General features: G+C 42.5%; 1 protein-coding gene across 1 annotated transcript in view; it reads right to left on the reverse strand.

Annotated features, from left to right (window-relative positions):
• The window catches only part of LOC136867475 (LIM domain transcription factor LMO4.2), a 1,054,153-nt gene that overhangs the window by 673,303 nt on the left and 362,291 nt on the right, over positions 1–18,559 (reverse strand). Inside the window, exon 3 of the mRNA XM_067144684.2 lies at positions 5,292–5,329. The gene's annotated coding sequence lies outside the window, so the exon portion shown is untranslated. The remainder of the gene's footprint in view (positions 1–5,291; positions 5,330–18,559) is intronic.

Here is an 18,559-nt window from a genome sequence, read left to right on the forward strand (position 1 = left end):
GAACACTCACCGTATGCATATTCCCATAACAAAATGAAAATACTTCACAACTTGCCAACTATGAATGCGTTGGGGAAAGTATTACGTGTCAATCGCCTTCACCGTTACATTTTCTACTTCTGTTTGCTTTGCTCTACAGAGGAACGCTGAATAATTACAGATTACAATGTAGCCAAGTTGAGACAAAAAAGACTTCGCCTCAAAACCAATTGTCTTCATTCCGCATATGAGAGTAACTGAATAGCCGAGGCGTACACGAAGTTCTCACGAATCGATACTTCTCTAGCGCTTCTTCTCCAAATATTGCCTGTCAAGGAGAGACATACAAGAACCAAGTGAAATATGTTCAAAATATTTGTTCTTGAAATTGTTTGCAGTGCAGTATTTACACAGACGTTTAATTAATATTTGCCGGAATGTACTTAAAGTTTGTCTAGTATATTAATTACACATCCAATTAAGCTCATTTTGTTGATACATGATGCCGTAGCGCCAGTTAATTACATTCTCAACTGATGTGCGCACAGACAGACAGCTTCTTACATTCATCAGGTATCGGATTTAGAAAGAACGTACAGTATAAGGTGTCACCTCATGATGAGGACTGGATACTCTCGGGCTGAATGGTTGGTTCATAGAGGCTTGGGTTCGATTCCGGCCGCCGCGAGATTCTTGCTATTTGCTTATTTGTGATAATTAGACGGCGAAATTTTGGCATATTTGCATGTTTTATTTTTTCCAAGACATAATATGCCAAAAGAAACAAGGGTGATTCATACCATTTGAAAACGAATGGCTAAGGTTTATAGTGGGTATACGCACATATTCTTGACATACGTGCATATAAAAGCATAAGTGCGGTTTTGGTTACTATTTTGTATAAAAGAACATATAATATTTTATATTGATATTCAAATCGGTATACCAATGCAAATAAATGAATATGTAGAAATTCCGTTCGCCGCCGGAAGTCTTTACAATGTACTGTTCTTGACAGTATAGGAAAGCTGTTACGGTGGCGGTTTGGTATTCGGCTCGGATGTTGGAATCATAGAAAAATCATGTTTTACGAGACCTGAACTGGCAGAGAGGAGAGATCCTTCCGCGGTGCTTGGCGAAGAACAAAGAAGAAGATATTCCTCAGGAATTTCCGAAAATTTGTCGGTGGAGTTCGGCTTCATCCTGTATACACGCCTTCAGGTCTGATAATATTGTAGTTGGTCTTGAATGATCCCTTTCATGGAAACTATCTATTTGTTCTTCATTCTTTTTAATCTGTTTACCCTTCAGGGTTGGTTTTTCCCTCGAACTCACAGATCCCACCCCTACCACCCAGAGGGCAGTGTCATGGAGCGTGGGACATTGGGTCGGGGGATACAATTGGGGAAAATGACCAGTACCTCGCACAGGCGGCCTCACCTGCCTTGCTGAACAGGGGCCTTGTAGCGGGACGGGAAGATTGGAAGAGATAGGCAAGGAAGAGGAAAGGAAGCGGCCGTGGCCTTACGTTAGGTACCATCCCGGCATTTGCCAGAAGGAGAAGTCGGAAACTACGGAAATCCACTTCCAGGATGGCTAAGGTGGGAATTGAACCCAGCTATACTCATTTTACCTCCCGAGGCTGAGTGGACCCCGTTCGAGCCCTCCTACCACTTTTCAAATTTCGTGGCAGAGCCGGGAATAGAACCCTGTGACAATAAAATTCGGTGAATAGTCCTGTACTACCAGCATAGATGAACAATGCACGACAGAGACCTTACTGTTCTTCGAAATAGTCCCCTCCCATAACTATGCACTGCTGAGATCGGCGATACATGTCCTGGAAACTTTGCAAGAAGGCTTCCTTCGGAATGGTGTACAAAAGCCTTGTCACGTTTCGTTGGATGTCAGGAATATCGTCAAATTTCTTTCCTTTCAAAGCGAGTTTGATGCGTGACTTTTCGGCTATGACCTTTGTCCGACGAGGGGATCCCGGAGAACGCCAATCCATGCTTTGCCGTTTCGTTTCAGGGTCGTACCTGAGACACCATGCTTCATCCTCAGTGACGATACAGTTCAAGAAATTTGGTGACGCATCCGCCGTTTCGACAAAATCCTATGAAGCCTCTAAAAAAGCCTGCTTCTGATTGTCAGTCAATCGATGTGGCACAAGACGAGAACACGTTTTCCTCTTCCCTAACTTCTGGGTAACTATTTGTCACACGGACTCTCGGTTAATCTGCAGTTCATCCGCTATCATGCGCACAGTTAATCGCCGATTGTTCGTGATTAATGTCCTCACCTTCTCAATGCTTTCGTCACTGACGGCGGTCGCCTGTCTTCCGCTGCGGGGTTTGTCAGACACACTGTCCCGGCCTCCTCGAAAACGAACCACTCGTACACACACTTCAAGGACAATGCTTGATCTTCAAAAGCACGTACCAGGATCGCATGCGTTTCTTTCGGTGTTTTGCCAAGCTTAAACAAAACTGTACATTGAACTTTTGGTCGTTCATGTTCCTGTTCGCAGTTCAGAACCAACGCACTAAACACGCACTGTGTCAAACAGGTCTTACACGGCACACACGCGATGCTCAAGTGAACAATGTTGGGAGCACGTGGTCAAAACCTGCTGCTACGCAGGTGCAGCGTTGTGTGTCGCCAGTGTTTCCGGATCGACCGTTCTGACTTCATTCACCGAACTTTATTGTCACAGGTTCTATTTGAGTTATTCTTGAATATTCGCTACTTGATTTTATAGTCAGTACGGGTTTGTAACTAAAAGGCAGCTGTTAAATTTTATTGTATGTGATGTAGCAAAATGAACACAACGGAAATTGTTGTAATTCACTACATATCCATACGTGGCTGAAAGGCGTGACCAATGTTGAGGAAAATAATGGATAGGAACAGCTTTTCCAGATGGGAAAATGGAAACCTACATCCTGTTTTCCAGTCATTGACCGGGTCAGGGATGTAATGAATGAACCATATACAGGCTATTATTACAACGGGGTCGCCACTCCCAAGGTAATTATAATAATTGATAAGTAAAATGAAATGACAATGGAGAGTGTTGCTGGAATGAAAGGTGAAAGGAAAAACCGGAGTACCCATAGAAAAACCTGTCTCGCATCCGCTTTGTCCAGCACAAATCTCACATGAAGGGATCAGGATTTGAACCACGATATCCAGTGGTGAGAGACCAACACGCTGCCGTCTGAACCACGGAGGCTTTCGTCATTGGAATATTATTATTTATTTACATCGATACAGCCAAATGCGGACTACGGTTACACAAATTAGCTCCCTCTCTTTCTTAAGCTTACACCTTTCTGTTTACATTGTCACTAAATATATTTCAACCTCCTGCTCCTTTTGAGCCTTTCTTCCGCCGAGATGCTCCGCGATTTAGTAGGTTCTTTCTCTGGTCCATCCCTCAACCCCGCAACTTACTCCCTAGCGATGGTCCTCTCCATTTTCTCTGGTCTTATATCATTTACCCGCATGTCTTTGTGCACCTTCTTCATCCAGCGGGGGTGAGATTTATATTTTCCCTGTAAAGTGAGCACTTTGTGCGCCAATCTTTCCGGGTTCCTTCTATTCTGGTGATCATAAAATGTTAACTTTCATTTCTTCATAACGGTGATGATCTTTTCAACTCTCGCGTACAGTTCCTTGTTTGACCTCAGGCGGAAGACAGAACTCTTGGACTCTTTCTTAGGAACCAAACTATTTCTGAGGAACTTACTTTCCTGTTTCTCAATCGACGTTTCTTCCATTTTTGCAAGTGTTTCTGCACCGTAAAGACATGTCGGTATGACTATTACGCAGTAGTGTCTCTGTTTAGCCTGGTAGGACATGGCATCATGGCTCATTTTAAATGCCAATTCCATCTTTCTTGCTCTCTCGCACAGTGCTCCCTTTCCATTTTTATTCGGTGTAATATTCTCACCAAGGTATTTAAATTTTATAGTCCTCCGGACATTCCTATCAGCCGTCCCAGTGCTGAGTGGAGTCTGTCTTTTCCGAATGCATATACTCGGTGATTTCAAAGAAGATCCGTAAGCCTGTTTTAGCAGCTATGTTTTTGCATCGACTCTCACTCAATTTGGAAGATCACTTTCGGCCAACTTTTGCCTCCACTCTCTGATTACCTTCTTGGAAACACAAGTGAACAGGCGTGGGGAAAGACCATCCCCCTGCCTCAGGCCTGTTCTTATCTCAAACGGATCCGACAGCTCGCCAAGGAACTTGACTTCGGAGAGTGTGTCAGTGAGAGTCTGTTTTACTAGTGCTAGCGACTTATCGTCGATTCCAAATTCCCTGAGAATGTGTAGAAGTGTCTCGCGATCCAGTAAATCATACGCTTTCTTGAAACCCTCGAATGTAATAATCAACTCTACGTTGAAGTGCTTTCGACAATATCCTCTACGCAATAATATATTGTTATATCATGTTTAAACATTCACAATCAATGTCTCTTCAAGCCACTGTTATATTTACATATCCGTTACTATAATTTCATTGCCGATCGTTTGTAGAGTAGAAAGGTGCACTAAACACAGATGTGCAGAGAGAACAAAGCAGCATCGATAAGTTAATCACTTAAGCAATTAGGGCGCGCTATAGGGATCATTAAAATACTGGAAGTACCAATAGTTTTAATACTCATTAATTTGTCAATGTTTTAAAAGTTGTTCAAAGGTTATTTTCAAGTCTTATTTAAACTAATTGACTTAATTAACATTTGCGGGGAAAAGCGAGGCTTGTATGAATTTGTTATCCCATTTGATGCTTTTAACGAAACATATATGATTGTAGAAAATCCTTTTAGAACCAAAATTATATTTTTTTATAAAACATTACCTCCATTTACGGGAGATTTTTTCCCAACATTTTGAAGGGCTGCGTCCATAAAACCATTAAACGTTGCTTTTCACGTACTCTAATGACTTTTTGTAATTACACTCTAAAACGTTTTAGGTGTATTAGAACGAAATAATTACCCAAATGACGTCAGTAGTAATGCTGTGCGCTTTCAAATTTAGAGGAGCACATTTAACTAATTATGGTATTATACATGTGTGTATACATATGGGCTCCTATGAATCTAACTGAAGCCGGCCAAGTAATTCAGTTTGCGCCAGCCAATCAGAACACGTTCCTCTCTAACTACCTCTCTCGCAGACACTAGCTGAATGCTTTGCCAATTTTAAAATAAATGTTACGTACATTAAGCAGCAGAGAAACGAAACCACGTACAATCAAATTCTGATATCTGGAGTAAAATGAAGACATAATGTACTTACTTGTCTTGTTGTTCGTTCCTTCGTGACAACAGCAGCTTCTGAAACAAATAAGAGACAACTCCTTTCACAAATGAAAGTTCTTTAACATTATGGTGTTTCGTACAACATTTTTTGAACCTGTAAAATGTTTAAGACGATAATTTTAAACTTTCACTCGTATCATTAATAGTCCGCCTCTGTGGTGTAGTGGTCAGTGTGATTAGCTGCCACCGCAGGAGGCTCGGTTTCGATTCCCGCCTCTGCCACGCAATTTGAAAAGAGGTACGAGGACTGGAACTGGGTCCACTCAGTCTCGGGAGGTCAACTGAGTAGAGGTGGGTTCGATTCATACCTTAGACAACCTCCAAGTCGTTTTCCGTGGTTTCTCACTTCTCGTCAAGGCATATGCCGGGATGGTACTTAACGTAAAGCCATGGCAGCTTCCTTCCCTCTTCCTGGCCTATTACTTCCCACCTTCCCGTCCCCCACAAGGCACAGCATGTGAGGCCGCCTGGGCGAGGTACTGATCCTCCTCTCCAGTTGTATCCCCGATCAAGTATCTCACGCTCCAGAACACTACCCTTAAGGTGGTAGAGGTGTAATTCCTCACTGGGCCCGGGGGAGAAATTAAACCTGGACGCTAAAATAAATAAATAAATAAATAAATAAATAAATAAATAAATAAATAAATAAATAAATAAATAAATAAATAAATAAATAAAACTGAAAATCTACGAATCAGTTGTAATAGGACCATGAAATAAAGGAATTATAAGAAACCATTTAGCTTTTGCACAAACCCTAGAAGAAGGAAGGATAAAATTGGAAGCTCCTGAAAAGTGTGCGTCCAAAATAGGATTATAAGTTACCTATGAAAATTCCCCAGAATGGATCACTAGTACCGGCAGAAAATAAAATATACAAAAACAAACAATCAAAAGAGTCAACAAATTCAAATCCTTAGGCTAAGTAATAACAGTAACAGAATAAGAGAACATGAAGATATGAATTCATAAAATGGAATAGTTTATCACGCAACGATTAATACATACAAGAAAATAAGTCAAATAAGTGCGCCTTCAAGCAGAAGAAGCGCACAAACGAGACCTTTTTTAGAACAGGCATAGTGACTAATCGGACTCTACACGATGAGAAATGGCCAACTGTACGAGAATGGTCGGATGAACGTCGTAGTCAACACAGCGAGCTAATGAAAACCTGCCTGGAATATTTAACAAACTCAGAATGTATAATGAAACTTATCGTGGTCGCTAGTTAACGAGCAGTGATTAGCGAATAATAAATAAATAACATCTGTGAAGAAACCGAACATCGTATGTCACAATGCCCTTCATATCCATTACTTCTCCTTAACACTGGTCACACCTCTCAGTTCCTACAGTAAGTTTCATTTCCGTTTCACACAAACATATGAAAATGAACACAACGAAAATTGTTCTGATGGAGTGCGTATCCATATGCGTGTGGGAGGCGTGAGCAGTCTTAAGGAAAATAATGGAGCAGAAGGGCATTGTGACATACGATCTTTGGTTTCTGCAATGACGATACATAAGAATATAGCCTACGCTATCGTGTGTAGTCAATTATCACGTAGCTGTTTCACTTTACCATATGGGAGAGAAATGTATTTCTGCTGGGCGATTTAATCTCTCCATTGATCTATCATCTTATGAACTGTTGAAAAGAAAGACAACTTGAGTCCTCCTCAGCCGTCAAGCATCTTGGAGTTCTGCAGCAGAATATACTTGTCCTGCAAGGGCAACCTGTGTGGATACTGCCTTTACTGAAACGTATCTATCGTCTCTGGATGATCATATCAACTAGAGTCGGAAGGGTATACCAGAGTAGCACTTGATTGATAGCAAATAGCTACTGAAACTGAGAGAACTGAAAAGTGAGATGGAAAATCGTCAACCTCCGCACGGTCACCCAACAATACACCATTTCATTTACTGAAGAGGTCCATGAACATCATGAAACCTGCAACAGTTAAACCAAGAGTTCTGAGAAATCACTGCTGACAGCAACAGTCAGACTGGAGTGAACCAAGAGAGGGGACTCCAGCTAAGGCCTCACAACCACGGCCAGTGTGGAATAAAAGCTGGTAAAGCAGGAAGTGGGGACACCGTAAGAAACCTTCACACTATCACATTTTCTCCGCAATGCGGAAAAGCATACAATCATGAATATGTTTTTAGGTTTGGGAGATGAGAAAGTCAGTTCATATCCACAATTCTACGTGAGTATTTGTAATAGGGTACAGTACAGAGATTCAAACACTTTGGCGAATAAAATAATACAAAACTGAACGAATGAAAGAACAATGTATTTACACATTAATGTAAAGACAATGGTTCACCTTCAGAGAAGGAATGAAAACATTTAGTAGCAGTACTGAGAACGAGTAAAAGGAGTGTAGGGGTAGTGCTGAAGGCCACTCCAGTACTGAAAAGGAGGGAAGAGAGTGAGCAGATAGTGCTGAAGGCCACTCCAGTGCTGAAAAGGAGGGAAGGGATTGAGCAGGTAGTGCTGAAGGCCACTTCAGTACTGAAAAGGACGGAAGGGAGTGAGCAGGTAGTGCTGAAGTCCACTCCAGTGCTGAAAAGGAGGGGAGGGAGTGTACGGGTAGTGTTGAAGGCTACTCCAGTACTGAAAAGGACGGAAGGGAGTGAGCAGGTAGTGCTGACGGGCACTCCAGTGCTGAAAAGGAGGAGAGGGAGTGTACGGGTAGTGTTGAAGGCCATTCCAGTACTGAAAAGAAGGGGAGGGAATGATGAGGTAGTGTTGAAGGCCACTCAAGTACCTAAAGGGAGGGAGAGGAGGGGTAGTGTTGAAGGCCATTCAAGTACCTAAGGGGGGGAGTTAAGGGGTAGTGTTGAAGGCCACTTCAGTACCTAAGGTGGGGGGGGAGTGAAGTGGTAGCGTTGAAGGCCACTCCAATACCTAAGGGAAGGGAGTGAGCAGGTATTGCTGAAGGCCACTCCAGTACCTAAGGGAGGAGTTAAGGAGTAGTGTTGAAGGCCTCTCCAGTACCTAAGGGAAGGGAGTGAAGTGGTAGTGTTGAAGGGCACTCCAGTACCTACTGGGGAGTTAAGGGGTAGAGTTGAGGGCCACTCCAGTACCTAAAGTGGGGGGTGGAGGGGTAGTGTTGAAGGCCTCTCCATTACCTAAGGGGGAGGAGTGAAGGGGTAGTGTTGAAGGCCACTCCAATATCTAAGGGGAAGTAGTAAAGGGGTAGTGTTGAAGGCCACTCCAGTACCTACGGGGGGAGTTAAGGAGTAGTGTTGAAGGCTTCTCCAGTACCTAAGGGGAGGGAGTGAAGGGGTAGTGTTGAAGGCCACTCCAGTATATAAGGGGAGTGAGTGAAGGGGTAGTGCTGAAGGCCACTTTAGTACCTCAGGGGAGAGAGTGAAGGGGTAGTGTTGAAGGCCACTCCAGTATCTACGGGGGGAGTTAAGGGGTAGAGTTGAGGGCCACTCCAGTACCTAAAGGGAGTGAGTGGAGGGGTAGTGTTGAAGGCCTCTCCAGTACCTAAGGGGAGGGAGTGAATGGGTAGTGTTGAAGGCCACTCCAGTATCCAAGAGGAGGGAGTGAAGGGGTAGTACTGAAGGCACAGTGTGTGTGTATAATTATGAATCCACCACTGTGTCCATTTCAATCAAAACAGTCGTGTAGCGGGCAGTCTACCTGCAGCAGTGTGTGCTTTATTTATATCGGGGCACCATTTCTGTGCATTCGTGTACCATTTACCAAATTGCCCTGTGGATAATCAGCGTTACGATTTTGACGATGTCTGTAACAAGCCCGTAGTATACAGGAGTATACAGGAGCAACATCATCATTTGAGCAGTTCTTTTTTAATTTGCTTTACGTCACACCGGCATAGCTAGTTTTACGGCGACGATGGCATAGCAAACTGCTGGAGTGGGAAGGAAGCAACAGTTCCTTAATTAAGGAGCAGCATTTTCCTGGTGTGAAAATGCCAAAACACGGAAAACTATCTTCAGGGCTGTCGAGAGTGGGGTTCGAACTCACTATCACCCTAATACAAGCTCATTGTTTGAGGAGAATCGGATACGCCCGTTCTCTTAACCTTGTTGAGTAGCAAATGTGTCACAGGACAAGACGACATCGAACAACATTTACTGTCGAACAGCCTTTCTTCCGCCTGCAAGAATCTGATTAGGCCTACATCTTCAAGGTTTGAAACCTCGCTCCTGGAATCAGGAGACTGCTACTCTACGACGGATTCACAGAGGGAGCTAATTTCGTCGTTGGTTGGTCATAATACTAGGGGCTACCTGGCCGAGGCGGTAAAGACGTGCTCTGTTCACCTGGCAGGACGTGGGTTCGATTCCCCGTCAGGAAGTCGAAACTTTTCAGAAACGAGATTTCCACCTCGGAGGTGCAAAAACGGCCTCAGTCTACACCAAAAATCGGTACCAGGTCAATATCTGGAGGCGTTCCGGCTCCATGGCTAAGTGGTTAGCGTGCTGGCCTTTTGTCACAAGGGTCCCGGGTTCGATTCCCGGCAGGGTCGGGAATTTTAACCTTAATTGATTAATTTCGCTGGCACGGGGTCTGGGTGTATGTTTCGTCTTCATCATCGTTTCAACCTCATCACGACGCGCAGGTCGCCTATGGGTATCAAATCGAAAGACCTGCATCTGGCGAACTGAACTTGTCCTCGGACTTTCCCGGCAATAAAAGCCATACGCCATTTCATTTCTTCCTGGAGGGGAATGTGGTCGGGTGTAGCCTTTACCTTCCACTTCACCCAGGGCCTTCATGGCCTGTACGGAGGTGACTTTGTTTTTCGTAAATGGTGATATTACAGATCTACAAACCATAATTTCAATCCTAATGAATGAGACCGAAGTTCGTTCATTTTCTGAGCAGCGTATTTATTCTGCTATAATCTCGGATTAAGTTCAGCAAATTGCTCACATTGTTTGAGGTGATTTATACTGGAGAAAGTGTTCGGGAGCTGCAGCATCCAGAACAATGGCCAGACAAAGTAAGTGATGTTTTACTTGGCGGCGGCCAGCTCGATGTATGATGACAGGACAATATCTTGCAGCCTCTATAAACGAGGAAGGGATCTGAACACAGCGAAGGAGAATTCATGGTGGAAACGTATGTTAACTTGAATCAGACGTTTGGAATAGAACATAATTATGCCCATTTTAAAATTCTGTTTTTGTTATATTTTTTGTGTAAATGCAGACGTGTTGATTCATATGAAACTAGTACTACTAAAACGTTTTCATTTTCATTCCTCTCCTGAAAGGGGGGAGACGGGCTTCCTGGACGGTGAAGTCGCCTGTCAGGCCAGGAGATTTTTATCGGATAAGGTGAGGGGGTTGGCGGTCGTGGCCTATACTAGGAACTGTCCCAGCATTCGCCTTGGTGCAGGAGAATGAAAAACCGCGGAAAATTATTCTCAGGACAGTCGACAGTGGGGACTAGCCCCTCTCTGTCTCCCAAATTCAGAAGCGTAGAGGCCACCCCTCCTCTGGTCGGTTGGTCGGTCGGAGTACAGAGCTGTCGGACCGTTGACCAGCCGTGGCCGCTTGTGGACCGAGACCCACTATGAATCCGCCGAAGGCCGCATTTCTGTCAGCCATTCACAGCGATGTTGACAAAATGAGATCTATCAAAAGTTGAAATTGCCACCAGATAGAGCTTAATACATCCCAATTCACAGGAAAAAATGTATAGCTACCCTCCTAGGAGCACGACGTTTGAACCTTTTGAAGAAAAATACGTGATTGTATCACTTTGCCCGCGTCTGCGCGCGCAGTACTTCGCAGCCCTTTCTATCGACGTGTGCTTGAACTAAGAATCTGTGAGCACGGCGAACTAGATCTACATCAGACTAACTAGAGTGACTTCTTAAGTTGAAAACGAGAAGGTTTAAAAGGCTGACCTTGGCATCAAATACAGGTCACAAGGACGGTGAAATGTTGGCTGTATTGTTTGAACAGTTTAGTGACAAATACATTCGATCAGTAAAAAGAATAAAACATTACCATTCTGGCGTGTGACACAATATTGCATCCATCTGGAGGCATGAGATACAACTCTTGCCACTATGTTTGTGCAGCGACATCTAACAAATTTTGATCGTGGTGTTTCGTTGTAAATATTGATTCTGGCGAGATGGAATTCTGCGTCCTTGTTCTTTGTCCATACAATATCTCATTCATTGAGGCAAGGATGTCATTTCGTTAAAAGTAGCAACAATAACATCATCTGTTGTAGTAAATCAGATCCTTGAACCTATGTAAGTTTTATTCATAAAATACATTATCGAGATCATTTCAAATTACAAATTACTTTTCACGTACTAACCTCAGCTCTTTAAGAAATGCTCACTTGATACATTTATACCTACCGAGCGCAGGATGTGGATTTTTTTAATTACATGTAATTCATGGCGAAATACGTAGCCCAAATTTCCAATCTGTTCCGGAATTCAAACGAGAGAAAATATTTGATAATTCATTAAAAACAGTCCAACTAATTTTTAAGGAACTCTTCCAGCCAAACTAATTTTCATTTCAATCTGGATTCATCTCTGTTCAAATAAGCATTCATTTCCTGCAAGGAGACTGAAGAACGATGCACATTTTAAATAATGAGCTTTTATTATAACTGTTGAATGTGTTATCGCATTATTTTCTTTATGTATTACTCTCAACCTGAAGATGACCTCAAGTAAGGTCGAAACAAGTCCTTTTATACAATGTTTTACACACCATTTATTAAATGATAACTTCGTATTGAAGAGGTGGACAATATACTTGTAAATACGTTTTAAGAATTTTTGTACATAAAGTTTTACATTCGTCTGCTGAATAACACACCTCTCATAGCAGGTTCTTCTTCTTCTTCTCTGGGAAGGAACAGGATAATAGTAGTTTATGTTTCAAAGGCCTAAAGTGATGAGTTGTGATATTAACTGCTGAGACACCAGGCGACAACGGAATTTTGAAACAAATACGAAACCCCTGCGAACCCACGTGACCTTGCAGCGGTGGGGAGGCTTGCGTGTCCCAATGGAGCCGAGCCGCAGGTGCAACAATATCGGATGGGTATCTGTTGAGAGACCAGACTAACAAATGGTTCATCGAAAGGGGGGTAGCAGACTTTCTGAAGTTGCCAGGGCGGCAGTCTAGATGACTGACTGATATGGCCTTGTAATAATACTCAACATGGATTAGCTGTGCTGATACTATTACACGGCTGAAAGCAACGGGAAACTACAGCCGTAACTAAAACCCGAGGACATGCAGCTCTCTCTGTATGAATGATGTACTGATGATGGCTTCCTCCCGGGTAAAATATTACGGAGGTAAGCTAGACCGCCATTCGGATCTCCGGGTGGTGACTACACGAGAGGGGGCAATCATCAGGGAGATGGATACTGACATTCTGCGAGTCGGAAGTTTGAATCGTTGTGATAGGTTAGAGTATCTGAAAAGGGAGATAGATAAATTGAGATGTAGTTGGTATAAGTGAAGTACGTTGGCGGGAAGAACCCGATTTTTGGTCAGGTGACTACAGAATTATGAACACAAAATCAAACAGGGGAAATGCAGGAGTTGGTTTAATAATGAATAAGAAAATAGGGCAGCGGGTAAACTAATACGACCAGCACAGTGAAAGAATTATTGTCGTCAAGATAGACACCAAACCAATGCCCACCACAATAGTGCAGGTCTATATGCCTACTAGTTCAGCGGATGGTGAGGAAATCGACAGAACATATGAAGAGAGAGAAGATTTAATACAATATGTAAAAGGTGAGAAGAATCTAATTGTGATGGGAGACTGAAATGCAGTGGTAGGCCAAGGAAGAGAAGTAGGAGAATTCGGACTGGGACAAAGGAATGAAAGAGAAAGCCGCCTGGTTGAATTCTGCACCGATCACAATTTAGTCCTGGCTAAGACTTGATTCAAACACCGCAAACGACGGCTGTATACGTGGAGGAGACCTGGAGACACTGGAAGGTATCAAATAGACTTCTTCATGATTAGGCAGAGATTCAGAAACCATGTGTTCTATTGAAAATTTTTCCCAGGAGCAGACGTGGATTCTGACCACAAGTTGTTGGTCATGAAATTCCATCTGAAGTTGAAGAAATTGAATAAAGGAGGGAATGCAAGGAGATGGGACCTAGATAAGATGAAAAAAAAGAGTGTGATGTGAAGGATTGTTTCAAGGAACACGTTGCACAAGCAATAGATGAAAAGGCTGAAGGAAACACAATAGAGGAAGAGTAGATTTTCATGGAAAATGAAGTCAGTAGGACTGCTGAAAAATCGGAGGGTAATTCAGAAGATACTAGACCTTATTGATGAACGAAGGAAATATAGGAATGCTAGAACTGAAGAGGGAATAAAAGAATACAGGCGATTAAAGAATGAAGTGGATAGAAAATGCAAGGTAGCTAAGAAAGAATGGCTGAAGGAGAAGTGCAAGGATGTCGAAGGTTGAATGACCCTAGGAAAGATAGATGCTGCATATAGGAAAATCAAGGAAGCCTTTGGAGAAAGGAATTCTAGGCGCATGAAGATTAAGAGCTCAGTTGGAAAGCCTCTTAAGGGAAGGAAGACAAATCAGAAAGATGGAGGAAACATATCCTTGGTTCTGGAACGGGAAGAGGCTGTTGATTCTGATGAAATGAGAGACCCAATTTTGAGGTCAGAGTTTGACAGAGCTTTGAGAGGCATGAATAGCATCAAGGCACCTGGAATTGACGACATTTTCTCTAAATTATTAACTGCCTGGGTAGAAACCTGTATGACAATGTTATTCTATTTAGTGTGTAAGATGTATGAGACAGGAGAAGTCCCATCCGATTTTCGGCAGAATATTGTTATACCTATTCCAAAGAAAGCCGGTGCAGACAAATTTGAAAACTACCGCACCATTAGTTTAGTATCTCATGCCTGCACAATTTAAAGTGTAATGTTTACAGAAGAATGGCAAGACACGTTGAAGGTGAGTTGGAAGAAGATCAATTTGGCTTCAGAAGAAATGTAGGAAAACGTGAAGCAATCCTCACTTTACGTCTGATCTTAAAGGATAGAATTAAGAAGGACAATCACACGTACATGGCGTTCGTAGATCTAAAAGGAGGTCGATAATGTTGATTGAGCTATTTAAGATTCTGAAGGTGATTGGGATCAGATACCGAGAACAAAGAATTATCTACAATCTGTATAAAAATCGGTCTGCCGTGATAAGGATCGAGGGCTTTGAAAAAGAAGCAGTACTCCAGAAAGGAGTGAGGCAAGGCTGCAGCCTTCCCCGCCCCCCTTCTTTTCAATGTTCGTATAGAACAGGCAGTGAAGAAAGTCAAAGAGGAATTTGGAAAGGGAATCACAATCCAAGGAGTGGAAATCAATTCCTTGAAATTCGCCGATGATATTGTGATTTTATCTGAGACTGCATAAGATCTTCAGAAGTTGCTGAATGGTATGGGCGAAATCTTAAGAAAGGAGTACAAGATGCAAATAAATAAGTCCAAAACAAAAGTAACAGAGTGCAGTGGAACGAAGGCAGGTGGTGCAGGAAATAATAGATTAGGAGATGCAGTCTTAAAGGAAGTAGATGAATATTGTTACTTGGGTAGTAAAAGAATTAACGATGGCAGAAGTAAGGAGGGCACAAAATGCAGACTAGCACAAGCAAGGAAGAGCTTTCTTAAGAAAATAAATTTGCTCACTTCAAACATTGATATCGAAATTAGAAATATGCTTCTGAATACTTTCATTTGGAACGTGGCATTGTATGGAAGTGAAACATAGACGATAACTAGCTCAGAAAGAAAATAGAAGCTTTTGAAATGTGGTTGTGCAGAAGAATGCTGGAGGCGAGATGGATAGATCGAATCAAGAATGAAGAGATACTGAAACGAATTGGTGAGAGGATATCGATTTGGCTAAATTTGACGAGAAGAAGCGATAGAATAATACGACACATTTTAAGACACCCAGGACTTGTACAGTTGGTTTTTGAAGGAAGTGTAGGTGGTAAGAACTGTAGGGGTAGAGCAAGGTATGATTATGATAAGCAGATTAGAGCAGACATATGATGCAATAGTTACGTAGAAATGAAAAGGTTAGTACAGGATAGGGTGGCATGGAGGGCTACATCAAACCAGTCTATGGACTTATGAATCGAACAACAGCAACAACAACAAATGTAATCTTTCGCTCGGGTAACGTATAATATTCATTTAAACAAACAAGTAAATAAATAAGTAAACAATGCCCATGGTTCTACAGCACTGATAGGCCTTGGCCTACTATGCGACCGCTGTCCAGCCCGAAGTCCTGCACGAAGTCAGTGTCAGATCATATCGGCTATTATTCTTGCATTTATACACCGGAGCCTCTATCTCACCTTCAAAATTCCGCAGTTCAGGCAAGCAACTCAATGTTGAAAACATCCTAGGGAAATGAGCTACGAATTTTAGGTAAATAAAATTTAATAAAGTATGATAATATATCCTTTATTTATTCCTAAAAATTACAATCCATTTCTTAAATATCGTTATCCGGGTAATTAGGTCTGCCAGTACAAGCACCAATGTGAGTCAATGCAGAGTTTCACGTAAGGCCTTATAACTGCATTTGGTGTGGACATTTTTCAAAATAATAATAATAATATTGAAATTAAATAAAAATGGTCTGACGACATCGAAGCAAGGAATACATTACAGAAAGAATTATGTAAATGAGTTAATTTGGCTGGGATTTGAATAAAAAAGAAGACGAGTAAAGGAACACGCGATTTTAGACTGTTTTTCCGGAACTACATTTAGGCCGGAAGTGATTTTTGAATATTTCTTTTTATTTCGATAGAGCTATCCAAGACTCAAAATTTGAAATCTTTCTGGGCCTGTTATTTCCCGTCAACTTTCAACTTTCGGCACAATTGAAAAATTGTTTAATGTTACATTTTTGGTAGGATCGGGCCCCCTACTTCGTCCGCTAAGAAATGTTTTCAAATTTAATAGCTCCTTAATTGTTCTGATATATAGGCTGAGTGGACGACGAGCCAGCCCTCAGACCCAGGTAAAAATCCTTGACCTGTCTGAGAATATAAACCAGGACTCTAGACCGTGGGGTCGGAGAGCATTTCATTTTACCCCCCCCCCCTGGCACTACAGTCCTCAAAGGGCCTTGGCAAACCAAGCGGCCGCTGCTCAGTCCGAAAACCTGCAGATTACGAGGTGTCGTGTGGTCACCACGACGAATAATCTCGGCCGTTTTCTTGGCTTTCGAGACCGGGACCTCTATCTCACCGTCAGATAGCTCCTTCATTCAAGTCACGTATGCTGAATGGACATCGAGCCATCCCTCAGATCCAGGTAAAATCCCTGACCTGGCCGGAAATCGAACCCGGGGCCTCCGGGTAAGAGGCAAGCACGCTACCCCTACACCACGGGGCCGGCATTTCATTTTAAACTACGCTGAATTTCTTTATTTTTGTTTAACGAATACTGGCTGTGCCAAGGGCTCCGCCCGCAAAATATCACGTTGTTTATGTGGCAAAGATTCGAGGTAATGGAATAATCCGCATGAACTGATGTCATTATAGAATGTAGTATTATAATTAGAAAACACTTGAAGAAAGGTCAAAAATGAAATTACATTTGTTTATATGAAGGTTGGTAACTCTTTTGAACTTATTGTGAATTACTGATATCGATTCGTAATTTCAGAATTGTGTTTCTAACTGTGAAATAATTAATCAGTGTCACACTATCGGGAGTGCAAATGTATAAATTCCTCGGACTTTCAAGCCTGGAGCAAGGTACTTATAACTCACCATGAGAGAAAGAGTTTCCAAATTAATCCCTGCTAATAATAATATTAATCATCATCATCATCATCATCATAATGTTTCAAGAAGGACAAGTTAAACATCAATTGGCTCACACTCCTAGCATCAAGTGTGGAGGAAGCCACACACGAACTCTTCTCCCTCAGTCAAATAGCAGCTAAAGCAGGGTTGACTATTCCCGTTAACAAAACGGGGTTCATCACCAACATCAGAGATGACCCAACTCGATCCCACACGGGAGTACAGAAATAAAGAAAATTCATGCCTACAAATACCTTGGAGAACCGTAGACATCGAACGCTAGTGAGGATCTACGCATGAAGACCAAGTGTACCAAACTCGAGAGAGCGTTCCACCTTTGTAAGAAAATTTAAAGTCCAAATCCCTTTCTCTTCGCCTCAGACTTCGACACTATTAAACCGTAGTAAGACCTTCGATATTGTATGCCTCAGAATGCTAGAACATGGGCAAAAAGGGACAACTCAAAAATTTGTAACTGAAGGAACCAAATAGCCTGAGAAAAATCACGGGCCCCAATAAAGATGGAGGTGAATACAGAATCAGGCATAACAACGAGTTTTACCAACATTTAGCGAGCATAACGTGAGGCATGAGAAAGATGAGACTTATCTTCTACGGTCAGAATGGACAACAAGAGACTGACCTCAAGAATCTTCAACACCATTTCTAGAGGGAAGGGGGCAAATACTAAACGGTCAAAACTGGTTCGAAAAGGAACTAAATTTTCTGAAAAACGATCCCTAGGATGTTTTCAACAGGGATAAATTTAGAATGCTGATCAGAACATCTGACACTCTCCAGTCATTGACAGCTAAGACACTGCGTCCTGCAGTGGGAGTGAAGCGGACTCAGGAGAGGAAAGCAACCCGCAGCGCAGAGATGAAGGAATACTGGGCTAAGAAAAAGCTCACCAGAGTAAGGGGCCTCAACAAAACAAGAATAATAATAATGCTATTTGTTTTTACTTCCCACTAACTACTTCTACAGTTTTCGGAGACGCCGAGGTGCCAGATATTTAGTCCCTTAGAAGTTCGTTTACGTGTCGGTAAATGAAATGAAATGACGTATGGCTTTTAGTGCCGGAATGTGTCCGAGGACTTCGGCTCGCCAGGTGCAGGTTTTTTGATTAGACTGCCGTAGGAGACCTGCATGGCGTAATGAGGATGACACATTCACCCAATTATCCTTAAACTTACCGACGCTGCTGGGAATCGAATCCGGGACTCCTGTTACCAGGTAAATCTACCCCGATGAGGATCACATATTTCAGCATCTTCAAATACCACCGGACTGAGCCAGCGCCTCTAACGTCTGAGCCACTCATCGCGACTTACTCCCTGCTATGATTCAGAGCAGACTTTTGCAATTACTGCAATGCACGGCT

This window comes from Anabrus simplex, chromosome 3, assembly GCF_040414725.1.
Source record: "Anabrus simplex isolate iqAnaSimp1 chromosome 3, ASM4041472v1, whole genome shotgun sequence".
Lineage (NCBI taxonomy): Eukaryota > Metazoa > Arthropoda > Insecta > Orthoptera > Tettigoniidae > Anabrus > Anabrus simplex.